Source organism: Gallus gallus, chromosome 22 (assembly GCF_016699485.2).
Source record: "Gallus gallus isolate bGalGal1 chromosome 22, bGalGal1.mat.broiler.GRCg7b, whole genome shotgun sequence".
Taxonomy (NCBI): domain Eukaryota; kingdom Metazoa; phylum Chordata; class Aves; order Galliformes; family Phasianidae; genus Gallus; species Gallus gallus.
In genome coordinates, this window is record NC_052553.1 from 1,139,026 (window position 1) to 1,153,060 (window position 14,035).

General features: G+C 40.6%; 1 protein-coding gene across 1 annotated transcript in view; it reads left to right on the forward strand.

Moving 5' to 3' along the window:
* The window catches only part of STC1 (stanniocalcin 1), a 77,996-nt gene that overhangs the window by 9,242 nt on the left and 54,719 nt on the right, over nt 1-14,035 (forward strand). Inside the window, exon 2 of the mRNA XM_046903400.1 lies at nt 12,287-12,390. The gene's annotated coding sequence lies outside the window, so the exon portion shown is untranslated. The remainder of the gene's footprint in view (nt 1-12,286; nt 12,391-14,035) is intronic.

Below are 14,035 nucleotides of genomic sequence, written 5' to 3' on the forward strand. Positions count from 1 at the left end.
GGAAGGTTTCTTTTAAAATGCAAAGATGATATCAAGTACTGCAGAGCATGCTTAGCTGAGAGCCATAGAGTTATACAGGTGGGGAGGGACCTGGGCAAATCTCTAGTTCCACACTGTGCACAGGACAAGATCAAGGGTATGCCTGGCTATCTGAACTAGCTCTTGTCTGCACTTAAAGCTTCCCTCATAATCAGAATTCACTCTTAATTAATTATCAGCACAAAATGAATATGAGGAAAGTGTATTTGAATCTTTTGATGTGATCTTTCAGGTCCTTTCCAAACTTGTGATTCTATGATCCTATGGTTCTATGAGTCCTGCTACATTGGTGTAAATGAATACAGAAGGCAGAAAGTAATTGGGGTTTCTAGTCCGTTAGCCCCAAAAAGAATAAGATAGGAGAAAAGGCTAATGAACCCACAAGATCATCACAAAAGCACCGAATAATTAAGGTTGGAATAGACCTCTAAAATCACCAAGTCCAATCATCAACCCATCACCACCATGCCCACTGAGGACCATAGAATCATTAAGATTGGAGAAGACCTCTAATACCATCAAGTACAACTCCAACTCATCACCATCGTGCTCACTCAGAATCATAGAATCATTAAGGTTGGGGAAGGCCTCTTAAACATCTAGTCCAACTGTCAACCATAACCACCATGTCCACTAAACCCAAGTGTCCCCAAGTGAGAAACTTTATGTGAATGGATATATATTCTGGCCTGATAGCAGAGTCAGCATTGCTGTTCATAACTATCTCAGATATGGATTTGCTATGGCCAACTTCTCTCGCGGTAGCAAAGTGAACTTGCTCACTGCCGGGTTGGAAGTGGCAGCAAATACTTTGGGTATAGCAAGCAATCTGTGTGGAAGGGAGGGAGGAATATAAAAAAAAATAGAACTCTGGTAGTAGATTTAGCATCTAGATAAACAAGATGCACTTTGCTTTAAATTCTGCCCTGGTGATTCCTATCTGGGCTGCTGGAGCATTATCCACGTTATGGCTTCATTATGAGAGAGTCAAAAACACCACTTTTCTGACATTAGAACCCAGAAACTGAAGATCTGCTACCTGTGTGTGTCTGATTGCTGGGGTCATAGTCAACTCTGTGCTTTAATTTTCCACCAAGTTGTTATTTTTGTCTCTCGCCCTTTTTTTTTTTTTTCTCATTTAGCAATGACATTTGCATTCCTTTTAGCAAAATACCAAGGTTAAACTAAAAATAATTCTGCCCATCAGTTTTAGATTAGGACTAGAGCAGGCACAGATTTACTATAAATGTGTATGTAATGATTACTGCATGCGCTGCCAGGAAATTGCTACAGTCAGACATTTGAAGAATTAGATTAATGTTTTTTAACATAATCTGAAGTTGGTTTTGATCGCCAAGTGGTAACTGCTATTAATATCTATGTGAATCCACCTTCTTTCAGGACAAATGGAGATACGTAGAAATTTCCTTTCCTGAAACAGAAGAGGTTTGAAACTTGTGCCATCCTTGCATCGCGCCTTTGAATCCCATGTAGCCTTGAATTCAAAGAGCCAGTGCTTATAAAACTGCCTTCTGTTTGCAAAGGTTTTATCTTTGGTCATGGACTATAGTTAGTTCATGCAGTTGTACAAACACACTCTTGCTTTTTGCTAGTGAAAGGGTAGATTTTGTATTTTGGAGGTTCATTTTGTGTGTTTAGAGGGGGGGATGCAGACGCCACATAAGGAAGTCCTTATCTTCCCTCTTCCAAAATGCAGGGATTTAAAGGAAGGTGATAGGATATGTTATCCCACACCATTATTAGAACCAGTTCTAATTTCAAAATCAGATTCTCCTTCAAGGGTCATTAGCCCATTCGACTGAAGTCTATGTAAAGTAATTGGTTTCTCTGTTGCCCTTTCAAAAGCTCTCAATGTCCGAACTATGAGATTATTTTCAATCCCCATGGCTGACGTAAAAGCTGGACCTTCTGCTGCCGTGTGAAAGGACTGAATGAGATCAGCAGTGAAGTCACAGTGTTGTCTTTTCCTTCTCAGTTGTGTTGTGTTCTGCTCAACAGCTGTAACTTAAGTAAACTCATTTTGATGTAATGGCGTAGAGGATCTGTGTGGGACGTTGCTTCTCTGTTGAGTTCTATGACCCAACCTTTGAATGCCATGTTATCAAGAAAATCCACCAACTCAATGCATTAAATTAAACAGTATTCCCTTGATACTGTGCATGTTCTTTTCTCCAGGGAGACACAATACTAATTTTCCTAAGAGTAGCAGTATACCCAGGAAACAAAACCAGACCCTCAACAGATGTTGACTCTTTAGGTTTGAGTGGGTTAAAGCATCATTAATGCTTGCAGTGTTCTTGCCTCAGTGTCGCACAGTTAAAGAGTTTCTCATGGCCTGAGATTCAAGAGTTCTGCTCACTCCAAGTGATGACTAGAAGCTTTTATTTATGAGCAGCAATGGTGTATCATGCTCCGTGGCTCTGGCTCCTTCCTTTCATCTGCCCTTCCATAAGCATTCCTACTTCACTGCACGGATGAATCAACTCCCTGCAGACTTGCTACCAAATAGCCACAATTTACTCTTTGGCACAGTCAGTGCTCCTTCTCCCACCTTTCTTTGCCCACTTTATAAACTCACTGAGCAGCCAAGCTGTACTGGAAGCACGTCTGGTAACCTGCCTCCAGCTCAAGTGGCTGTAGCTGTCCCTGCTCAGTAATTGGAGCCAGATGCATGAAGCACCGTGACTTGACCATCGCTGCCTGTATCTGGGTTAGTAGCTGAGCAGTGATCCCTCTTTTCTCCACCTACCCAAAGACTGTATCTCCAGAGTATGTTAATGAATGCAGCGTTGTTTAATCCTTGCAGAAGATTCAGACTCATCAGGTGTCTTCAAACCCAAAGTATGTAAAATTGCTGAGAGTGCAAATGTTGCATTTGGGTAAGATATTGTGTATCTGAGAGGAGACACCATTCTCATAAAGGCCGGGGCTCTACTCCATGTAATTTATTGCAAACCAAACAGAAAGACAGTAAAACTTGTTCAACATTCACATCTATTAGCATGGCTGTAAAACTTCTATTTTATTTGCTTTAATAACAGCCGATACTTCAGATAGAGGCATATAGTTGGAACAAAGTCTGTGAGATGTTCTCTCACTGCCTTATTTTAAGTCTACTGCAGTCTTAGCTTTCTTCACTGTAGGTGGTAGAATATTTTTGCACATTCTCACAAAAGATCTGAGTATTTAAATTTTTTTCCCAGTGTAATGGGGCCATGTGTAAATTTGTGAATCAATTTCTTAATAAATAGTGCTCCGCATACTGAAAAATCTCTGTGCTAAATTTATTCTTCTACTACTTCTATTCTTCAGATTCGCCTGGCCTCCTTTGGAGACCAAGGAGTTCTCCTTCCTTCTGTAGTTGGTCTGTTGGCTTTGTGTCCTCCATCTGGTTTGACTGATCAGTGACGTTTGTTTTGTAAAGTGAATTATGATCGCAGTAAGACCTAAACCACATAACTGAATTGCAGCTTTCAGTGCTGTTCTTGAATGTACATGTTTCCTATTGAAGATGCCAACTCTTGAGGAATCTCACTGAGTAGTTAGCAGCACCCAGTTACCACTTTACTCTGTGTCCTTCAAACAAGAGCCATTGTACAAACAAGGACAAAGCCTTTTCCATGGAGGCGGGAGTTATTGTGAAGACTGGCTAAGTCAGTGCTTTTCTAGGGAAGGTAATAGGCTTCTCCAGGAAGGCTTTGCAGTGCAAGATGGTCTATTTCGAGACAGGTTTTGCTCTGCTCCCCAAGAATTGGATGATTCATTACAGCTACTGCTGCTCTACTCCATCATCTTAGATCAAATGAGACTACTGAAGACTTAGCTGAAGGTTTATAAAGCCCCAGGACAGAGAAGAAGGCTGACAACCTAAGAGAGGCCTGAATGCAATAAAAAGGGGTGGTATGTTAACCAAAGCTATGGCCACAGGACATGAAATCCTGCCCAGAACCAGCCAAACTTCTGATCCTGCATTTTCCAGGCCTATGAGACAATTTTGTTTCAAAAATTACTTATATTTTTAAGTGCTTTGCATCCTACCCAGCAGGAATTGGTTCTGTTTGCTATCAAAAGAAAGAAGATGTACTGTACAGTGATGTGCTGGATTCACAGAGGAGCTGTGTTTAAATAATGTCTTTTATACTTTTTATTTTTGATGGATTATTTATCTGCAAACCTTGATTCACATGTTTTGCTTCAGGGTAGCTTGCTTGCATTCTCTGATTGCACTTGATTGCATTCTGTTATAGATGTTCCTGTGCTGTATCTCCTCATATCTCATCCAGACCCAGTCTTCAACATTGCTATCACAGCCATGCTGTTTTGAACTACAAAAATACCACCATTCATGTTGTGTCTTTGTGAGCCTCTGCAGGCTCAATGCTTACCATGGGTATTTGTCATGGGGAACGCTGAGGTGGCTTATAGAGTTAAAGGAATGCTAACAATGATCAACACGTTTGATGACTTAATCTTATGAGATAAATAATTATCTGCACCCACTGGCTTTACTTCCAGCAATGCATTTATGATCAGAAACAACGTCTTAAAGAGATGCATTCTTAACGTGATGTGTATCACCATCGTTAGTGGGCTCATCTTCATTTGTTAACCTTATACATAGAACTGTAATAAAAAGTATGGCTGAAATTTTTAGCAGTTGAAACGACCTCCTGGAATCTGTCCTAAGAGAAGCTGAAATATTCTCCTCTGTTGAACAGAGCTTGTAAAGAATTCCCCACTTCCGTTGGCTTTGAGTAAGGGAAGTTGTAAATTTGACTTTGGAGTTGTTCAACTCTGGAACTTTTAAAACATTTACTTAAGATTTTAAAAGAAGGTATTGGTGTAGAGTTATGATGGCTTTTTCATATACCTGCATATGTGTGTTTCTTCCTCCTGAGTACAGAATAAGGAGCAGAGAAGATGCATCATAAAATTATTTTATGTTTTCAAAGCTTTTCCTGTAACAGGAGCACAAAATGGACCTTAAAAAAAGAGTCCCCCAAAAGGATTTGCCAAGGAAAAAACTTTGCATTCCTTCAGGATTCAACATATGTTTTTTCATTTATTGGCTCTAACAGCTGACTTTATCTGTGAGCTAATTACCCAGTGGCACTTAATTGAAACCTAAAAAGAGCCCAAGGGGCTAAAAATAATCACAAACCAAAGGAAAAACACCACTTGTTTGAAATCAACACTGAGCAGCAAAGTGGTTCCTAACATACACTGTTGATAGCAACGAGGGGTTGAAATCTCACAAGGTGGGAAATCTCTGCTCTTCAGCGATCATCTGTCCTCCTTGTCTCTTTTTCCTCCACTTCTTAAATAAACACAGCTTTTTGATGGACTGGTTGGACTTCTGTTTTAACCAACAGAGCTCACCAAGGTTTCAATTAGTAACTCAACTGAAAGGAAGAGCAAAATTAGGGGTACTGTATATCCAAGTGTTTCGTGGAATTGCAGAATCGTGGAATGGATCGGGTTGGAAGTTTTGCTCATCGCTCTTATTTAGTAACAGTAGGGATGGAAAGATGTCAGTCCTCTTTGGCAATGTTTGCTCTGACGAGGAGGATGTGATGAAATTGCTATCTGGTTTGTAAGCTAAATCAAGATCGGAATTACTGAGAAAGGATAAATGTGAATGGCCCTGAACAGTGCCTCTTCTCTGGCTGTAACCACACTTAGAGTTGTTTGCTGAGATCCCCCTTGGGGATGTATATCTGGTTCCATGGGCACATGCAGCAATAGAGCCAAGGTGGAAATAGCTTTCCCGTTCTGCAAAGCTTTTAGAGATTTCAAACGCTTTTGTCTTTCGCAACAGGATAAAACAAATATTTTGAAGTGTTTAATGGAAAAAACGCTGAGATGTTCCAAAATAAAAATAGCTCAGTTATTACATCACCTGGGATGTAGAAAACCCACATTTAAATCCCTCTTTTGCCTGAAACATACAAAGAACTTGAACCTGTGCTCTTTGCATCAGAGGTAAATATTCAAACTCATGTATATAACCCATCAGTCATCCTCTAGTATTGAATTACTGATGTGTAGCAACAAACGTATGTCCTTAGTGCTTCCCTTCAGATAATAACCTTTGCAGCCACTGTGGATTGACTGCAACTGAAAATGTTCTACTAAAAGTGAGAGTTATCCAGAACCAGGTTAAAGCACTCACCTCAGATTCCTTTGTTTTCAAAAATTGGCCATGCTTCTTGGAAGATGACACACAACACATGTGTGCCCCATGAGCATCCTGTAATGTATTGTGCTTAAGACAGAGTAAGAACCTATTGCTGTAGAGAAAGCAAATCAGTGGATTCTGCTGTAGCAGAAGGAAAGAGTTGTGAGGCATTGGAACCTGCAGGTTTTCAGGAAGAAGGTTGATGTCACATTGAGTAACATGGTCTAGAGCAGTCACAGGCATGAGTTGATGGTTGAACCAGGTGATCTTATTGGTCATTCCAACTTTAGATTCTATGCAACTCTATGAAATGCACTGAACAGAAATGTTAGGTATCATTTGGACACACAGTCTTGTACAAGCACTCTCCCAAATAGTAACTGAATAATAATCTGAATGATGTCTGAACCCTTCCATAGTGCTGGAGGTATTTACCCTGCAAGCGCTCATGGCATGGTAATGTGCATTCGGTCACCTGGGATAACCTGGGCTGACACTTGGTGGATTGAGCTACCTTAGGGGACAAATAAGTTCTGTAAGCAAGAGTCAGATTTGCTGTCTCTGTCACTGTGGGCCACTGTCATCCATGTGTTTTGTGTTTTATGGTAGGGACAATGTGTGAGTACTTTGGTTACAAGCATGTGCAGTCCAATGGGAACAAAATGTAAGGGTAAGGTTTTAATCCCATAGAACTCATTACTTCAAAATCACATTGGTTAAAAGACCAGGCAGTGTCTGAAGCTTTAGATCCTTAAAACAAAGCTGTGAGAAGATCTGCTTTTTTTTTAATTTGTCCAGTTGCCTGGATTGAGGATAAAAGGGACTTCCCTCCTTTATTAGTGCTTGATTTGAGTTTGCAAAAGCTAGCATTCTCTTTACAGATAGGACAGCAAGGACAGAGGTCCAATTTGAGATATTTTCTTTTGTACAGCATTGCTAATTTTATATTTTGTTCTCGAAATAAAATACTATGCTTTTTAACTGGAACCACAAAGCAGCTAATGAGCTGTGGGCATGTGATCCAAGCAGGCCTGAATACAAAAACCAGACACCTCAGTGGAAGGCTCCCAGGGTTTGAAACCTGCAGAACCCATTTATTCCTCTGGAACTTATATTTACACTTTACCCATCTGCTTTTTGCCCATGAAGGGCATATAAGGACTGTATGACCCTGTATGTTGAGAATTAGATGTGGTTTCAATAGATTTCTCTGTTGACCCTCTGCAAAGATAATAATTGCACCCATAGAGCGTAGTCCATTCTAGTGACAGTTAACAAATGGGCCTTGGCCCATTTCCTTAACTGCCTTTGGTTTTAATTCTTGTTCAGTTTCTGAGTCTGGTCTGAGCCTGAAACCTCAAGGTCCTCCTGACTTTTTCCCATTGCCTAGTAATTAAGGAGCTTTATTAGCCAGTATTACTGGAAGGCAGTGATTAAATACCCCAGCCCTTTTTGATGCAGAATACATCATCAAGAGAAGAGAAAAGAAAACATCCCGTTGTCTGGGATGAACATCTTGCCGTGTCTGTTGCTTGGAATTGCTCCTTTTTGAATCCTGACCTTGAATGCAGACAAATAGGATCTTGTTTCTGGCAGACTGAGTTCTTGTGTTCCCAAGCAGAACATCCCCTTCTGTATCCTTAAACACCTCAATGCAGGTTTGAATTTAATGCACGTAGAATTTCATTTTGACCATATCAAAATGACCCTTCGCTCCCTTTTGTGCTATGGACCCACAAATTGTTTGGCTAAAGTACTGGAGATACAATAAATTCCTCCAAGCTTCTTCTATGTTATTGCCTCTGGATGCAACTATAGAATGAAATTGCTATCCAGTTTAGAGATCGTATACTCCATAGAGTGTTAAGAAGTATTGAATCATAGAATCATAGAACTGTTAAGGTTGGATAAGACCTCTAAGATATGCATTTCAACTGTCTTATCTACTGCCAATATTGCCCACTAAATCATGTCCCTAAGTACAGGTAGTGTAATAGAGCATCAGCCATGTGTCTTCCAAAGCAGATCAGCTGGCTCTAGGTCATGTTGGCCTACGTCCTTTGTTAATTGTTGTTTGTGGATCAGATTCTCAATGCCCATTTCTCTGCGGGCTGTAAGAATGGCTGGTATCTCAGGCCCAATTCTGTCTGCGCCTGACTCTCTCTATTCAACAATCCAGATGTTTTTTACCATTGGCATTTTCTAAAAATCTAAAACAAATAAATACACAGTCCTATGCCTTCCCCCCTCTTGGGATTAAATATTCCCAGAGTGTTCTTACGTGTTTTCTTTCTGTTAAACAATAGCGAGCAGCAAATTCACACAGCCACCATTGCAGCCTTGTATACGCCAGTGCTTGGGAATTGCAGTCATAACACAGCCTGGAGCTGGCATCCTTCCTCCCATTGGGACCCTGCCCCAGTGGGCGTCATGCAGCTGATGTAAGGGGACAGTGTGTCAGCCTGGGGCCCCAACCAGGCTGGATTTGCATCACACAAAGTAAACACCATCACTCCCTGCTCTGCATCATCCCCTTCCCACCACCAATAACCAATATTTACAAATAAGATGATTTGCAGCTCCATCAGAGGAACTTTAAAACAAGCGTTTCCCTGGCAGATTCATTTGAAATACCAAGTGGTTTTATAATGGGAAAAATTAACCAAGAGCTCTTACATTTCTTTTCTGTTGTTGTTTATAATCATGGTCGACAGCAACGTCATCTTGTAATACTTCACCCACTAATCTTGCCACACAATTATTCATACCAGAAGTGGGGCTGGGAGGAAAAGAGGCTTTTGTGATTGTTATATTTTGTAACCTCTTCCTATTTTTAAAAGAAATACAGTCCAGAACCAAACTACATGGGTTTACCTGAGCCCAATATCATAGGATCATAGAATATCCCAACTTGGAAGGACCCATAGGGATCATCGTGTCCAATGTCACCTCATTGCCACTCAAAACTTAATGCTCTCAGGTCTGGTGTGTGCATGTAGTTAAAATAGCCTGGGAGCTGCTCAAAATTATGCTCCTAGGAAGCTAATGGTGCCTGGCAGCATTTTGTTGCCCTCTCCAACCATGCTGAGAAGGGACCAGGCTGCTCTCCACCTTCATCCACTGGTGAATTGTTTTGCATCAGCTGTATCTAGAGATATGGGTCTGCTCCAAGTTGATCATATACCTGATTGGCTTAGCTACAGGGGTAGGGCTGGAAAGTTTGGATAGTCCTTTAAAATGGTAGCTTATGAGTCACAGAAATGAACTAGGAGATAAGGGTGACTGCTGTACTAAATGCTGTGACCAGAGTGTGACCAGAGTTACCTACTTCTGCAAAGAGTAGAATGAATGGTTTGCTGTCATGGCCTAATAGCATGCTCCAGAGGTGACCTTCAGGCTTGAAAATTGAATCTGATTCACCCATATGATGCTCTGTTGACTGTGAATTCCAGTCCTTCCCAGATTCTCTTCACTATCCAGTTACCGAGACATAAGGGATGTTAATACACAATGCAGTAGAAACCCAAAGGGTAGCAAGAAGCCTTACACCATAAATTTGGAATATGGTGATGTTAAACTAAGACTTCAGTTTTCTTTTTCCTTCCTTCCTTTTTTTTTTTTTTTTAATTCTGTCTCATCTGGGACTAATGAGCAAGGTACTAATTAGTGCCAGTGGAAGAAAAGAGCTTAAATGCAAACATAACCACAAAGAATAGATTGCAATTTCCCAAACAAATTTAAGAAAAGCCAGCGAGTATAGACCAGTTGCTGGAAAGTTGAACTAAGTTAATTGTGAATTGCTTTGAAGTCAGTGGATGTCGACAAACATATATACGTAATTCTTTACCACCACATTCTTCAGGAATTTGCATGTGACAAAACACCAAGCTCTTCAAAACATATTTTCTTCCACTTTATTATTGTTTATAAATATCTCCTCGAGTTCCCAGGAAAAATAAAACCCCTATCACAACTAGATAAAAAGCGCAGTGCTCAGGTTGGTGGGTTGGGTACAACGCAGAAGAGGAGCACACATGAAGAAATGATGTCACAAAGCTAATTAGTTGCAGCCCCGTTAATATAGATCATTCCCATGAGTGTCTTTCTACTGAGGAATTCTTCTTGTGGCTGCATTCACAGACACAGCAGAATGGAGCTCCGAAGCTCGTTGGCCAACATTACCTACTGAAGCCTATCATTGACCTTGTGAGCTCAAGGAGAAGAGTTGTGCCTTCATATCTCCCTTCAGGGACAGTGGTGGGACTGTTCCCAGAGCCCAAAGCATTTGTGTTGTCTCTGAAAACTGAATAATCTCTGTTTTCTGTGCTGTGAGGGTCATTTCTGTGGGATTTTTTGCTTTGTACATGCCAACCTACACCTCTGCAGCTCTTGCAAGCATCCAGGCTCCCACACAAGTCACTAATTAGTGCTTCTTGCTCCAGGCAACTCTGTGGTTCTGCAGTTCTTTGGACACCTGGCAATTATCAACAGCAGCATCCAGCTATCTGCAGTGGGTTTTAATGTCTGGTGTATAAATCTACTCTGAAATTAAACCAACCATCCACCCTAGAATAAGAAAGGCCAGGGCATTATCTGTGTTGTGTGCAAAGGATGAAGTGTAATGTCTGCAGTGATACAGAACAGCCACAGTCTGCCATGCAATGGCACCAGACAGACATGGCTGGAGCATTATTAGTGGACAACAAGAAGGCAGAAGAAGGTAATTAAGGGAATCTGGAGCAAACTTGCCTGGTAGGAGCTGATGATGTGAAAAAGAAAATCTGGTCTACTGATGGTCGTCAAAGATGTTAGAGCTATTGAGTTAAAAACTACTAAAAGTACATACTCACCATGAGCTGATGGATGTTCTGTCTGATCACTCCAGCTAAAAAGCTTCTTTAGAATAAACAGATAAGCTTTTGTAAATACTGAGCTGTGTATGAAATGACTGACACCTTGATATTGGGGTATAGGAAGAAGGGACAGCCCTCAATAAATGATCTCTGCAGGTCAGTTTTCCCATTCCTTCTCGATTTCAATGCTTACTTTCTTCTCTGACACAAAAAAAAAGAGCAGCAACTCATAGATTGGTGATTTGATGGGCGGATGGCTGGATTAGATTCTCTTATTGGCCTTTTCCAACCTTAGTAATTCTATGATTCAGTGAATTTGAAGGGAAAAATAAAAGGGATAAAACAGTGTGATTTAACATGGTGAATTGGGGTAGTTGAAGCAGTGCACTTCAAGCATTTTGAATATCTTGCTTTGATTAATAGTAAGAGTTTTGCGAATTTGTTTTAGTGGAAATGAACATTTCTCAAGCAAATTGCTCAAGTTCTCAAAAAAAAAAAAAGTTCAGTTTGAAAAACTAAAATAAGAAAATTCAGAAATTGTGGTTTTTTAGGCAAAGGAGTTAAATTAAGGCAAGATTTGAAACCAGAAGAGAAACATAATTGAAATGTTTTCCATTCTGTTCCCAAGCCAAATTTCCTAGGTTTTTAACCTGAAGGAGACGTGCTAAGTGCACGCTGTCCCAGCCAGTCTGTTATATGAATTCTGAGAAAGAAAAGGGTGCTGCCTAGCAAGCAGGGCATTCTTCTTTCAATGGGAAGGAGGAAGGATCAGAAAAACCTTGAAAAAAGATGTTTATTAAGTTTTTATATGCAATTACCCTAAAGTAAGTCGCCACATGTGCTTAATGCTGTTCTCAAACACAGGGCACTGTTTTATTTTTACATGTAAAATAAAGCCACAGCTTCCACCAATGGTCATAACCTGGTATCATAACCTGTTCTATGTAGACCTGTATAGACCTGTGTTGCATTTATTACAGCTCCTGTGTTTTTCCATCAGTGGAAATGGAATTTCACTTTTTTGGTGCTTTTAATAGTAGCACCAACACATGTCTTATATCAGGGAAATACCCTGCTGTTTCCATTCCACAGCGTTGTCTGCAAATAAAGATAGTTTTGGTCTTGGTTTGCATTATGGATTTAAACAATTTCATGGGACTAAGTAGGAACTGTTTGTCATTTTTGCTTCTGCCAGGAATCACAGCCATCTATCTGAAAGCTCAGCCTGAAGAAGATTGGAGGGATCCCACATCATGAACTACACCACTGCTGCAATATACGTCATGCACTGTCTGGAAGGTAATGTTAAGATATAACTTGAGCACACACCAAAAAATGTGTGCAAATGGCTTTTGCAGTGTACCAAGTATACCAGTCTCACGCATCAACCATTCCTGTGCTGTAGTTTATGTGCTGTTAAACCATAGTGCTCTGGTCACTCTTTCTATAACTTTTACAATGCACACATGTGTCACCTACACCCATGGAAAGGTAAACCTCAATTGAACGTACCACCTCCCAAAAGAGTTTTAAGACCAAAAGAAAAGGAACCACAATAACCACACGTTCACATGAACTTCTTCAGAAAAATAAATATCTCATCCTTCTCTCCAAAAATTGCCAAATGATATCCATTTCGTCCTTCTTTCCAAAGATTTCCAAATGATATCCAGCGGATGCTTTACAGGGAAAGCACAGCTACATTTCAATGGATTCATTGGTTGCTTCTTTTCTACCTTTGTGTTCTTCATGACAAAGGACAAACAGGTAGATCTGGTGTTTTTGTGAGTGAACTTCTAAGGAACTTCTCAAATCAGGGGGACGAGTTAATTCTCAATGTTGTTTTTTTGTTTTTTTTTCCAATGCCATTTCACGCATTGTATGACAAGTCACATCTGTTTGGTGACTAATACAAAGGGAATATCCCATGCGTGTAAGCGGCACAAGCCTGCCTCACACTCAACCTTTCTGATTTTTTTTTTTCAAGGGCTGGTTATGCAATAAATAAATGGGGACAAACTCATCATGAGAAAGAACTTTTATTCAGCTTTGAAAGCAGCACTTTGGCTTGGAACAATGTCCAACATCAAAATAATGAGTGCGTGTTACTGCTGACAGTCCTGGAGACAAGAATTCTCCATCCATCCAGAGCCAACTCCTCAAGTCCTCTGTCCTTCATATCTTTGCTCTTACTTATGGAAATCCCTCGGTTCAGGGAGTGGAGGAAGGGAGTGGGATGGGTGTGTAAGAGTGGATGCCTTGAGATTTGGCTTTTAGCAAACAGGAACACCGAGCCCCAAAAACCAACAGTGAGGACTTTGGTGATACCCTTTGTTATTTGTTCCAGTGATGAACAAATAGGACAGGGGTAAATGTGTCCTCGGATACACCCAAGGCCAGGCTGGATAGGGCTCTGAGCAACCTGACTGAGCTGTAGATACCGCTATTCATTGCAGGGAGTTGGACTAGATGGCCTTAAAGGGTCCTTCCCAACTCAAACCATTCTGTGATTCTATGATGAACCTAAGGGATCCTACAGGGAAAGAGAAGGGTAGAGAAAAGTGGCCTTTAATGTCTACAGTGTATGAGCACCAGTCAAACACCATGCATCTTCCTTTTGCAATCCATAGTGTTTCTGTAGGACCTCCTGTAGACCACTGAGAAGTGAATGGCATTTGGTCTGTGCCATCTGGAGCTGCCAGTTCAATGACTGAGGACTTGGGGAAAAAATTAATAAATAATTCTAGCCAGTAGCCTTAGCAGTCCTTGGAGCTTTGCAATACTTCGAAACAGTTGAGCAATAAAGAGGAAAATAAGAATGTATTGAAAAGGAGTATTTCATCAACAAGAGGCTGGGGAATAAATCAGAGAAAACCATCTACTGAAAGTAATGTATCTGCTAGGTTTGGCTGGCTTTGGGGTTGGTTTTCTTTTTTTTTTTCCA